The following is a 13754-nucleotide window of genomic DNA, read 5'->3' as shown; positions in this document are numbered from 1 at the left end:
GGAGTACCAGTAGCACTAAGACACACCATGGAGTGCTAAACCTCTTACCAGTGTGGCTCAGCAAGGATTTCTGCCTCCCACATCCCAGGAACAAGTTGCCCCAGACTATAATGGTCCAGAAGCCCTCTACTCTTTCTTTCTTTCTCTCTATTACTCTTTCAGTTCAAAATACATACAGGACTTTGGGGAAATACAAATAGTTTGGACTGCCTGCTGTGAAGAGCCTCTCCACTCACCAGCCAGTACCACTGTGTATTAGATTTCCTTTCTATAGTTTATACTGAAAACACAAAGACACATCTATACTAACACACACTCCATAACTACACTACACACACACACACACACACACTCAAATATATATATATATATATACATATATATCTTTAAATAATTTTCTTTAACTTTTTAAAAAAATATTTATTTATTTATTTATTTTTCTTTTAGTTCTCCGCGGACACAACATCTTTGTATGTGGTGCTGAGGATCGAACCCGGGCCGCACTCATGCCAGGCAAGCGCGCTACCACTTGAGCCACATCCCCAGCCCCTTTAACTGTTTTTTATAGGTCTAAAAACATGCAGATTTTCTTTTCCCAAACAGAGCAATAAATTGCTTTTCTGGAGAGCTCCCATGCTTCTACCAGATTAGCCAGATGATTAGAACTTGAGGCACCTGAAGTCTGAAGATTCTTCATTATCAAGTACCAGCCTGACTTTGGGTACTAGCTAACTTCAGCCTACCCCACTGTGGATAATGAATCTAATTTTCCTAGAGGTAAAACTGAGCTGAAATTGACTGGACTTAAGGGCATGGAAAGGAGTGGAGGTGTTTTAGTCAACTTTTTAATCACTGTGACCAAAAAGACCTGACAAGAACAATGTAGAGAAGGAAAAGTTTATTTTGGCTCATAATTTCAGAGGTCTCAGTCCATAGATGGCTGACTCCAAAGCTCTGGTTCCAAGATGAGGTAGAACATCATGGTTGATGGGAATAGCAGAAGAAAGCAGCTGAGTATATGGCAACAAGACATGACAACATGGAAGACAGAATGCTGCACTCACTGGGAACAAAATATAAACCCAGAAGCATGCCCCCGGTGATCCACCTCCTCCAGCCACTCCCACCTGCCTATAAATACCACCCAGTTAATCCATATCAATGGATTAACCCATTGATTAGGTTACAACTCTGAGAATCCAACCATTCCACCTCTGAACAATTCTTGCATTGTCTCACATGTGAGCTTTTGGGGGAAACCTCATACATAAACCATGATCGAAGTTAACCAAAGGGAAGTAACCTGCTTACCTGATCAATTTTTACATCCTATAATCTATCACAGAAAATATGTTTGTTAAAGGACAAAACATTTCATCCATCTCTCTCTCTACTATCACAGCTTTCCTTTCTTTCTTTCTTTCTCTTAATCAAATAACACTAATCATTTTTTATTTCTAACCAGCAATTCTCTTCTCCATACTCTTCCCATAATGTAGAAGTACCCTTGCTACTTCAGAGGTTTATTTGTTCAACATAGAATATTAAATACAACAGAGAGCACATCTCACGAGAATGAAGTGATGTTGTTCTGCCTGAAGTTAACATAAGATGATTTCTATATAAATATTCTACCAAAGTCCTCCAATGTGTATAGTTTAAACTGAATTTAAGTGACATCTTCAAATCCTGGCAATCTTTTTAATTTTTAAATTAATTTCTAAGCACTTGAAAAAATTATGACCTAATAGGTGTGAGAAAGGAAAATGAGGAAATATTTTTCCTAACATGGAGGATCTGATTTTTATTTTTTTTACCATGATTGATCAAGAATCAATGATAAGTTCACGTTCCAAAGAAAAAAGATTGTGGTAGAATGTACTATGCTCCCCCAATATTCATATGTTGAAGCCCTAATCCCCAATGTGACAGAATTTGGAGATAAAGCCCATCAGAAGGTAATAAAGGTCAAGTGAGGTCACAAGGGTAGAGTCCTAATGAAATAGAACAGGTGTCCTTATAAGAAGAAGAACATATACTAGAAAGATGTCTCTCTTTGTGTGCACAAACTAGAGATCATGTGTTCACACAAGATAGGTGGTATCTACATACCAGTCAAGAGAAGGGGTTGTAGAATGAAATTTATCTTGAAAATATCTTGATTTTGGACTTTGAGTCCCCAGAACTATTAAGAAATAAAGTCTATTGTTTCAACCACTCAGTGGTGTTCTGTTATGGTAGTCTAACAAATTAAGACAAATACCAGGCTCCAGATTGGAAGGAGCAGAAAATGGGCCAGGACAAGCCACTTAGCAAGCTGAGTAGCTAAAATTTGAATAGTTGAGATGCCCTACAAGTTTAGAAAACACAAGAGAAGCACCAATGTGCATGGAAACATGTCCAGCCATGTCAGTGAGCTCTGAGATCTAAACCACAGGATCAGTTAGTACATAGCTTAGTGGTGTAGAGCAAAACAGGACTCAAATCCCTGGTTTTCCCAACTTTGTGAACTTCAGCAACTTTTTTGAGCTTCAGTTATCTCATTTCCAAAATATGGACAAAGACAGTATCTATTTTTATTGGGAAGAGCTCAGCATAATATCTGACTCTTCTTACTTAAATGACCCAAAGAAAGAATAGATCATAGACCTAAGCAGACAGGCCAAGATTACTACTTACAGCTAACGTGGCCAGAAGGCAGAGGCAGAACACAGCAGAAAGTGATGCATTGAAACCAAGGCTTGGGAGCAAACGCATGGTGGAGGCCAAAGGTAGAACAGTTATCAAAACCAAACAATGCAAAGCAAAACTGTTGTATCCAGGTCAGTAACTGGCTGTTTGCTCCGTGTTCTAAGAACCCTTGTTAAAATGGATAGGTGAACAAACTATCATTCTAGCAGAAAACAGATGGTTCACCCAAACCATGTGAAAGACAGTAATAATGGGTAATGAAAGCCAATGATGCATGTAAACATCCATGAGATAGCAAGAAAAGGAAGCCACCAGGAATCCTAAACCAGAAGGGCAAAAGAAGAGAGGGGTTGTGGACTGCATAGTAGAAAAGAGCCCCTAATAAGGAGCAGTGGCCTTATCTAGAAGAACATGGTCACTAATAACCTGAGGCCTAGCAGGAAGGATAGTGAGAAATAAGTTGATAAAACTATTTTTTCCTACTTTCCTCTGACTTCTTGCCAGTCCTTCCCATTAGCCAAGTCCTTTTCACTAGCAGAAGCCAGAGGCCAGTTGATTTGGCTCATAGTTGTCAGTCTCATAAGGCCTAGAGTGGAGAAGGGTGGGATATAAATCTACAGGTACATACCGAACATACAGTGCAATTTGTAAAGGATAAGGTGAGTATTCTATGCCCCAGAACAAGATGGGGTGGAGAGGCGCCTGGTTTTGGAATGGAGTCTAGGCCTTCTTTGAGGACCTTCTCTGGTCTAACTTGTAGACTGACTCAGAAAGGCAGAAACAAACTAAGGATCCCTTCATCTCCTCCAGAGCATGAAGATCCTTCCTTACCTCCTTTATCCATATGATCTCCTCTTCTGATTATATTTCCTTGTGTGCATTTCAGAATCTTTAGCACCTGGTTCCTGCCTTTGGGCTGCTCTTTTTCCTGTCAGCTTTCTGGAAGTTTAAATCACTTTCTAGAAATTCTATTTCCATGTGAGCTCCAATGACACTATTCTACTATACCTAGGGATGAGTTTGGCAATGTTTGAGGTTCTGGAGCATATACAAACACAATTCAGAAAAAAATATTAAAATCTTCTGTTTCATCATTAACCTGTGTTCTGAATGCTCTACTTTGTTTTCTGTTAGTCACTGAAGAGTAATGGGACTTTGATCATTTTCATCTTGGAATGTATTGCGAAGATGTTGACTTTGGGATCTAGTCCTCTTGCCTCCACCCGACCGGATATGCACTCATAAGTCTTGTTGACATTAATGAATAGTTTTGTGTGCACAGCACAAGCATAAGAGAGACAACTGAGGGACCAGAATGGCAATGTCTTTGCTAGAAGCAAGAGCGATAAACTTTGTCCAACAAAGGAACCAGTGGAGTAGCAACGCAGACTCCATTTTTTTTTTCTTGTTCTACAGGGACACATTACAAGTTCTCTTAATTAATAGAATGTTTCGTGCATCACATTGAGAAGAGCCTTTCCCTTTCAAGAAGGAATCTAACAGCACAGCAAACATATGCTTTTTTGGCTGGATTTCAAGCCATATTTATTAACTAAGTGCTAGGGTGGAGCATGGTTTTCTTGCCAACAGGATTCATAGGACAGAGCACTTGAAAGCGCATCAAGAAATGAACCATTTCTATGACAAGCACAATCACTGCCTGTAAGTCCAACTTAGCTCGTGCTGTCAGTGCTGACCACATAAACCACAGACTAACTGAAGAACTTCAGGCACCTCAGATGAAACACAGTCTCCCAGTATTATGAGGTGCTGGGGCCAATCCCCAGAGCCACTTGAGTTGAGAGAAAATAGCAGCTGGTCAGATGGAGACCATTTCCGACTTCTCCCCACCATTTTGGGCACAGAGACCTTCCTGGAGCTGAACTCTCCCATATCCTGTTGTTGGAAAGGAGTATCCTATTCACTAACAGGCCTACTTTACTCCACACACCCTTTGCAAAACAACATTTCTGGAAGAAATCCAATGACCTATGAAACCAGCACAGGGAAAATGCCAGGTAATTGAGACACAGGCAGGTTTTCTTTAGTGCCTCTCTGCTGCCTGCCCACATTCCCTCCCATCTCTCCCTATTTCCAAAGTCAGAAACCCTCTTTGTCATGGAGGCAGCAGCCCCCTCCCCACCACTCCTTGGTAGTCTGTGAAGATGAAGCTGGAATAAAAGGTAGTTAACGGAGTTCATGTAAGGTGACAAAGCTGGCACTCGCTAAACACTTAGCATTACACAGCTACCCCTTAAGAGTGCTCCAAATCCATCAGTCATCATGGAAAAATTAGAAGCTTTACTGGATTCCTGCCTCTCCAAACAGATCTTCTGAACTCCTTAATGGACTCTCTAATTCAGCATTCAAGAACAGAGCCTCAGACCAACAGACTGTCTCTGTAACACACTGTCAGGCAACTTGGAACAGGCAGAGAGAACAAGTCAAAACAATCAGCAATTTCATTAAGGGGATAAGATTAATCTTGAATGATGCCCAAGTCTGACTCACGTTGTCAATTATTATATATGATCTCTACAAGCAGGCCATTTTTCCAACTCACTGAAACATCCGCACATTTCAATGGGCTAGGCTTTACCCTGTTCACTGCCCTCTAGCTGTTTTTGTTGTGGATTATGTAATTTAGTGAGTGATGCAATAAGAATGCTTTCTACCTATGCTTTGTACGTGATGTTGTCCAGTGATTAGTGCAACAGGCTGAATGGCTCAGAATCTTGGATTTCAACACCCTCATTTGCTGTGACCTTGAGCCTATTACTTCCCTTCTTCTGGCATCCGCTATAAAAATGGGGAGGAGCAAATATTCTTGCCTCTTTCATCACTGGACCATTGTAAGTGTTGTGAAAATAAGCACACTGGTTCTTGAGACCAATACTCAGCAAATTCAGGCTAAGATTCCTGGAAAGTGGGCAATAGGCATGATTTAAAACACACACACACACACACACACACACACACACACAAATGATTTTTTTTTAAATTTTCTTAATATTTATTTTTTAGTTCTCGGCAGACACAACATCTTTGTTAGTATGTGGTGCTGAGGATGGAACCCGGGCCGCACGCATGCCAGGCAAGCGCGCTACCGCTTGAGCCACATCCCCAGCCCACACAAATGATTTTTAATTTACCTTTGCATTTAGCTATCTGGGAAACTGTACTTAAAGAAGGACTTATATTTTTGTCCAGTGATGTGAAGAATAGAAAGAGGAATCAGAGAGGCCTAAGAGGATAAAAGTTTACTTTGTTAGATGCAAATAAGCTCACAATTTATCCTAAAATGTATTCTTCTATGATCATTTTTTTTTAAATTATGCCATTAACACAGTGAAGGAAATGGATTAATATTTTTATAATCTTGGAGCCTTTCTAAGGATGTCATAAAATCAAAATGCTGCAAAACCTGATGAATTTGCCACATTAAAAAAAATAGATGCATGTAAAGCCAATGTATCAAAAAAGAACTGGAAGCAATGTTTGCATGTCATATATCAGAAAAAGGCAAATGTCCCTAACATATGATATGCTTTTTAAAATTCAATATAAAAATCATGAATACAAAACAAGCAAAGGATATGAATAGGCAATTTTTTTGAAATGATGTAAAAGACCAACCAACATATTGAAACATATTCAACTATGTTCATAACTGAATACACATTAAAATAATGTAGATAAATCGATTTTTTTTATCCGTTGGCTTGACAAACATTTAAATACTTCTTAAGTTCTCTGACTGAGGTAGGTGTGGATAAATGGGCACTCCATATCCTAACAGAATGCATGCTGATAAAAAGTTGTCAAACTGGCAAGATGCATTAAAATTTACTTACGAATGGAAGTGATTTTCTTTCCAGGAATTTATTCTGCAGATATACTCCCAAAAATGTACAAAGACACAATCCAATGGGTAAAAATCAGTACATCTACATTATTTTAATTTGTAGTCAGTTACGAACATGGTTGAATGTCTTTCCATATGTTAGTTGGTCTTTTACATCATTTTTTCTTTAGCATTGTTTGTACATTTTTCATTGTTTGTACATTTTTTACTTTAGCATTGTTCATAATAACAGAAATTTGGAAGTAGGCATAGAGAGCAATACTGTCAGCCGTTGAAGAGTTATATTGGACCCACACAACCACAATACAGGATGGTTGAGCACATTCCTAAGTGAAGAAAACGAGTTCCAAGTATACTTCTATACAAGTATAGAAGTATAGGATACTTCCAAGTGAGATTAAGGAAATGATCTATAATATTTAGGAGAGAAAGGGAATGTGTTGCTTAAATGAACTCTTCTTTGTCTCACAATCTTACATGTAATTTCCAATTGTCCCCCATTCTGGGCTGCTTCAAAACCAATAACAATAAGTGACATGTTTCCCCATGTTCTAAACAGAAGTATCTTATTATCTAATTCAGAATTTGTGAAAAGGTGAACAAAGATCATATCCAATAGCTCATCCCCCACCTTCAATCTTTAAAAGGATATTAGATGTTGGTGAGAGTGAAAAAGAGGAAAGCGTGGTCACCTGTGATGGTGCACACCAGTAATCCCAGCTGCTCAGGAAGCTGAGGCAGGTGGATTGCAAGTTTGAGGCCCGTGTGGGCAACTTAGCAAGAGCCTATCTTAAAATAAAAAAAGGTTGGTGATGTGGTAGAGTGTAAAAGTGTCCCAGGATACAATTCCCACCCTGATCCCCCTGCCACCCCCAACACAGCCCCCCACCTCCTTCATAAAAAAAGAACAAAAGAAGAACTTGGTAAGTGTTGTGGCCTCCTAGCATTAGACCCCCTTGGGCTTGCCCTCCCTGTGAGACAGGCTGAATGGGATGTCAAGAGAGAGGAAAAGAAAGAGAAAACACCTTGGAGGGAATGAGTGGCTCATTAGAAAGAAAAGGCATCTTACTCCCAGCCTAAATTCTGAAGTCTGGAAAAACTCAGAACTTATTCCACACTGTTCCTGCTACAGTGTAGTGAGAGAGGTGAGGGTGACCTGTGTTCCTTGGAACTCCGGCACAGAATGAGGTGCAGGCCTCTTACCCCAAAACCTAAAGGCCAAGGGGTGTCTAGAATGACCTGTTATGATGGAGCAAAAAGGCTGTGTTGGAAGCAAGCTGTCCTTCAAAGTTTCTGTGGGACAAAGATGCTGAGTTCTTCCATGGGCGATACTATCACCACCCCAGAAGGCAGCCGCTCTCATGCCATCCAGAAAAACCTCGCCCCAGAGTGCCGTCTGCTGGGGCAAAACAACCCCAACAGGCACATTTTGTGAGAGTTGGGGAATTGCAAAAATATAATCAAGGGAGAGTCATGAAGAGGCTTGGCTGAGAGATCTCCCACAATAACACTTCACAGGGAACTGAGAGCACGGGTCCCTTATAGAGCAGAGGGAGTCTCTAAAAAGCCCACAAAACCATCTCAGGCAAGAAAAATAGAGCATTAGATATCCACCATCCAGAGGGCATAGATATCAGGTTACATGGTACTCATTGAGCAAGACCTTGTCCTTTACTTCTCCTCTTGCCCCCTCCCCCAGTCCTGGATGGACTGGCATTCAGTGGGAAAGAACCAAATACCATGCTCCTCTTTCTTATTGTAGGTTTCTGAACCAAGGCCAGGTCTAAGTTTGGGAATGGGGTAAAACTGTAAATGAGATGTGAGGAAGAACTTTTGATCTTGACAAATTGACCTTTTAAATTCATGTGAAGCGGTTGTCTGTCTTTTTTGTTTTTGTTTTTTAATCTAAACTGGTTTGGAAAAGCTTCAGGATCTGCACAAAATACTGCCCAAAGGCAGAGTGGGTTTAAAAAGCTTAAATAAAAGAAAGAATAAAGCTACATTTCTGAATTCACCCTCATTTAGTCTCACCCATTCAATATACCAGTTACATGTGCATTAAACGCTCTTAAAAGGATAAACAAGAAACTATTAGAGGTGTTTTCTCAAAGTGTGGAGCTAGGACATCACACCAGTGGGGGACTTCTTTATATTCATCCATACTTTTGGCATTTTTTTTTTACTATAAACACAAGTTACTAAAAACTTAAGCTATTTTAAATATGGAAATTCAACAAAATTTGTAGCCAGGTAAATTTATAAAAACTCTTCCCAAGGTATTTATAGTATCTTTTCCAGAATTCTCTCCTTCACCTTTCACACAGTTAACGACCACCTACTTTGCCTAAATAGCTAGTATTGGGTTGAATTCTCTTTCTAGTTGGCCCTATAGGGCACTAGAACCTTCTGGCAACTATCCATGTAAATGTGCTAAAGAGTGAACAGCCCAGAGAAGGAGACTCCATAGGTCAGTGCTGTGGTCAGTCATTCTTACCTAACCAGGAGCATCCCCCAGTGCATTCCTTAAGCCTTGAAAGTTGTCATCAGGACTGCTGATATATCAGTAAACAGGCTCAGGTCTAGAGAGTTCCATGGCTGTCACTGAGATATTCATCCATCCATCCATTGTTGTTGATCAACACATTTTGGCACCTGGCATTATAATTGAGTACTATTTACTACATCATATAGTAGAAAACAATTGATAATGCTAAAAGAAAAAAAATAGAGAAATTGCTTTCAATAGTTATTTTTCTTAAGAATTATTTGTTTGAAGTCCGAATAGCAGTCATCATGAATACAAACAATAATAAATGCTGGAGAGGATGTGGCAGAAAAGGAATACTTGAATATTATTTTTGTATAAATTAATACAACCACTATGGAAATCAGTATGGAGGTTCATAAAAAGACTAGGAATAAAGCCTCCATATGACCCATATACCACTACTCAGTATTTAACCTAAAGAATTACAATCATCATGCTACAGTGATATATGCATACCCATATTTATAGCAGCACAATTCACAATAGCCAAACTATGGAACCAGCCTAGGTGCCCATCAATGGATAAACATATAAACAAAATGTGGTATATTTACACAATAGAGTTTTATTCAGTCATAAAGAAAAATGAAATTATGCATATGTGGGAAAATGGGGGGAACTTGAATACATTATATTAAGTGAAATAAGCCAACATCAGAAGGCCAAGGGTCATATTTTTTTTCTCTCAGAGAGTAACAAAAAAGAAAATTAAGTTTTGCAGGATCTCTTAAAAAATCAAAAGGAGGTGAGTAGAATAGAGGAAAAGGACCAAAGGAGGGAAAAGGAAAGGGAAAGAGGAAATACTGGGGAATGATGTGGCCAAATTATATTGTTATATTGTGTGTATATACTAACACTAGCAACAAATCCCACCATTATGTACAACTATAATGCACCAATACAAAAATGGGAAAAAAGAATTATTTGGTGTCAAGACAACAATGTAGATGTTCTATGTCCTTATGAACACTCATGAGTGTATAAGGGTAGCTTTTTGTCTTCGGAATAAATGCTCTAGAGTAGGCTGTGCACCTAATGGCACTGTCAAAGACATAAAAGAAATTCAGCAAAGGCCATGTTCTAAGGCCCTGGCTAGAAGGCCTCATGCCTTTGTGTGATAGTAACCAAAAAGAAAAAAAAAATAGCCTATGTCAGTTTTCAAAACTTTGTACTCCCTTTCCCTGGGGGGAATATTTATGTGTATAATTATATTAACTTCTTCAAAAGCTATGGTTAGAGAGCTTCATGCTTCAGGTTCAGGGAAAAACAACTAAGAAACCCTGTCCATGTTATCCAGGGAACCCTGAGGAGAACATGAGGACAAGTAGATCCTGTGTGGTGCCCTTGCCCACCCCTCCCCCATAGCTGTGAGATACCCTTTGGGGCCTTCACCTCAGAGGTGACCCAGGCCTCTCTGCATGTGAACACCACACTGAGATACCTGCCAGATGGGTATCCAGTACTACGGGTTCCAGAGCAAGAACCTTGGAAACCCAAGATATGAGAACAAGTGATGAGAAGGGCCAAATGGGCCACCTGCGAGTGAGCAGTGTAGGGACAGAAAGGCAAATATTATGCACTATTTTTGGCAGTAATCCAAAATGATCTGGATGACACAGATCCCTGAGATCAGTGAAAGGCAACAGAGGAAAAAAGGTTACGGTAAGGGAAGGTAAAGAAAGGAGGGGGTCAAGAATTAGACTGCTTAAAAAAACATAGGGAAGAAGAAGGAGGAGAAGGAGAAGAAAAGAAAAAGAAAAAAAAAATAAACGAAGCAAGAAAGGAAGCAAGGAAGGGAGGGAACTTGAAATGGGCAACTTCTAGTTTGGCCAGGAAGTTGGCCTCTTTTTCCCATAAGGTCTCATAGTACGGAAGGCGTACGACCTGCTGGGTCATGCCATTGAGCCCCTATAGGCAGAGACATGACTAAGAAGATCATTCATTAACGTGAATTTTGGAATGTGCATATAAAGACAACGGACAATGTAGATTCTAACAGTAGTTCTCTCTGGCTAGTTAAATATCACCACAAGACTGCCAGGAAGGGAAATTGCACAAGACTGAAATATAACAATTAATTAACAATGCAAAAGAACACACTCTGAAAGGTAAGGACAGGAAGCACTCCATAATCCTATAAATTATTCCTGCTTATTGAGTGCTAAAAGCACAAGTTCCAGACATATATAAATAATATATTCGTATAAATAATTGAAAACACACGGAAAATTACATAAGCAGGAACCAACTCTAAATTTAGCAGGGCCCCTGCCTTTTAGAACCCCTACACATTATGCTTCTCACTTAGCCCTAGCACAAGAGAAAATCAAGGTAAGAAATATTTCACTGTATCATATAGAACTGGCCATAGCATTACTATATCCTTTCTCTGGTTTTCAGTTTCCACACCAATAAATAAATAAATAACTGTAAAAAAATAAACTCTAAAATTTTTTCTAACTCTGACATATTATCTCCTTAATATAATACTCATTAATTTCAAATCAGGCTTGCTTTTCTGTTTCTATTGAAAGATCCCCAGTGTACATGCTAATGTCCAAGCATCCCAAATACCTCTGAATTCCAGGTTTGTGAAATATGGTTTGACTTATCCCTAAGCAGCTCTTGCTCTAGTGACTTTGGCAATTGTGATTTGGTGCTTTTTAAGCTAAAGAATGACTATCTTCAGTCAAAAGATTATACTGTAAGTACAACTTTACTTCACAAATTGGCTATTTATTTCTCCTCCTTGGGAAATTAGCTTGTTGTCTATTTCCTACAGAGGAAGATTTTACATGATGCCAAGAGCTCTGGTGTAAATGGGCTTCATTTTCTAAGTTGTGTGAAATGCAGAAGGAGCATGACTCCATGGTGTTCTTTCATCCAGCAAGGAAACAAACTATCAAGTAGCCACCAGAACCCCTGGTTAATAAGAAAAGGAAAAGTTAGGTGCAGTTGGAGTTTGGAAATAGCTTTCTTTCTCTATGCTTCTGTACAGACTCAGAGATAACAGTTAAATCACCACCTATTGTTTATCAAATATGGACCATGTGACAGGTACATATATTATCTTTGGTCTTGTGGTCATTAGGCAAAATAGATATTATCAGGAAACTGAATCTCAAAGGTTAAGTAATTGCCTGTGATCACATAAGAGGCAGAAATAGGATTTAATCAGGGTCTCATCCGAATCCAAACCCAAAGTTCGTCTCTAGTGTTCTCACACTAGTTCTGAGCTCCTTCTCAAGCAACACACTGCAATGCTTAAGCCTGTGGGGCCTCAGGAACAGTATATCAGGATCTGAATCCTTGATCTAAAACTTGCTAGCTCTGAAGTCTTGCAAAAGTTTCTTAGCTTCCTTGACCCTTTGTTCTCTCATTTGTTGGTAGTAGCAATACTTACTGCATAAGGTGAAATGATGCTATATGGAATGATATAATATAATAAAGCAAGTACACACACTTGGCATATTCCTTGACAAAATTAAGCACTCAGTGCATGGTAGTTACTATTGTCTGACTGATTGACTGCCTTCCATTTATCTTTCTTTTTTTATATTTATTTTTTTAGTTGTAGTTGGACACAATACCTTTATTTGTCTATTTTTATGTGGTGCTAAGGATCAAACCCAGGGCCTTGCACATACTAGGCAAGTGCTCTATTGCTGAGCCACAACCCCAGCCTCCATTTCTCTTTCTCTGTCTCACTTTTCTATTTTATGGGGCGAGGGTTCAACAGGCTCTCACACATGCTGGGCAAGTGCTCTACAGCTGAGTTTCTGTTTTTATATTGTGATTCCTATAAGCAGAATTACTTCAGATTCTGCACTGGAACAAGAGTCCTTGCAGGTGGTATCTATCAATAGTAGGTGTTTAATAAATGCTTGTTAGTTATCTCTTTCATTTGCCTAAGAATATATTCCCTGTGGACAAAGGGTATATGTGCTTTGCATTTGGGGGCCATGTGTACTGGTAGTACCTTTTTTTTTTTTTTTTGGCCCCTTTGCCTCTTTGTGTGTGAATGAGTGTACACATGTACATTCAAATATATTTGTATATATAGTCACAGCTTATCATTGTTCATTCATATCAGTTCTCCAGATATGTTTTATTCCAGGGTATCTCAAGTGATACAAAATAGCATTTCTGCCTTCAAAATTACTTACTAGTCAATTCCTAGCATCACGAAACAAACAAACAAAACTCTTTGAAAATTTCATTTGAACACTTGGTATGAGCACAATATATGTACTGTGAAAGTCATCAGCATATAGATCTTGGAGAAAAAATGTCATATAGAGAAAAGAGGTGTGCACACGCATGTTTATGTGTGACGGTTTAGTCAACTTTTGTGTTACTGTGACTAAAACCTGACAACAACAACTTAGAAGAGGAAATGTCTATTTTGGCTCACAATTTCAGAGGTTCAGTCCATGGTTAGTAGACACTGACTCCATTGCTCTGGGCCTGTGGTGGAGGCACAACATCATGGCAGAAGGGTGGGGCAGAGAAAGGCAGCTCAGGACTTGGCACCAGGAAGCAGAGATTGAGCTCCACTCAGCAGGGACAAAATATAAATCCCAGAGGCATATTCCCAGTGACTTCCTTCCTCCAGCCACACCCTACCTGCCTACAGTTACTACTCACTTA

General features: G+C 39.3%; 1 long non-coding RNA gene across 1 annotated transcript in view; it reads right to left on the bottom strand.

The window, feature by feature from the left end:
* The window catches only part of LOC120886458 (uncharacterized), a 114365-nt gene extending 105116 nt beyond the window's left edge, over window positions 1-9249 (bottom strand). The window contains exon 1 of the long non-coding RNA XR_005729419.2: window positions 9051-9249. This is a non-coding gene — a long non-coding RNA (uncharacterized LOC120886458). The remainder of the gene's footprint in view (window positions 1-9050) is intronic.
* Between the last annotated feature and the right edge of the window lie 4505 nt (window positions 9250-13754).

This window comes from Ictidomys tridecemlineatus, chromosome 5 (genome assembly GCF_052094955.1).
Source record: "Ictidomys tridecemlineatus isolate mIctTri1 chromosome 5, mIctTri1.hap1, whole genome shotgun sequence".
NCBI classification, from domain to species: Eukaryota; Metazoa; Chordata; class Mammalia; order Rodentia; family Sciuridae; genus Ictidomys; species Ictidomys tridecemlineatus.
Note: the sequence above shows the minus strand (reverse complement) of the source record. Positions and strands in the feature narration are given on the sequence as shown.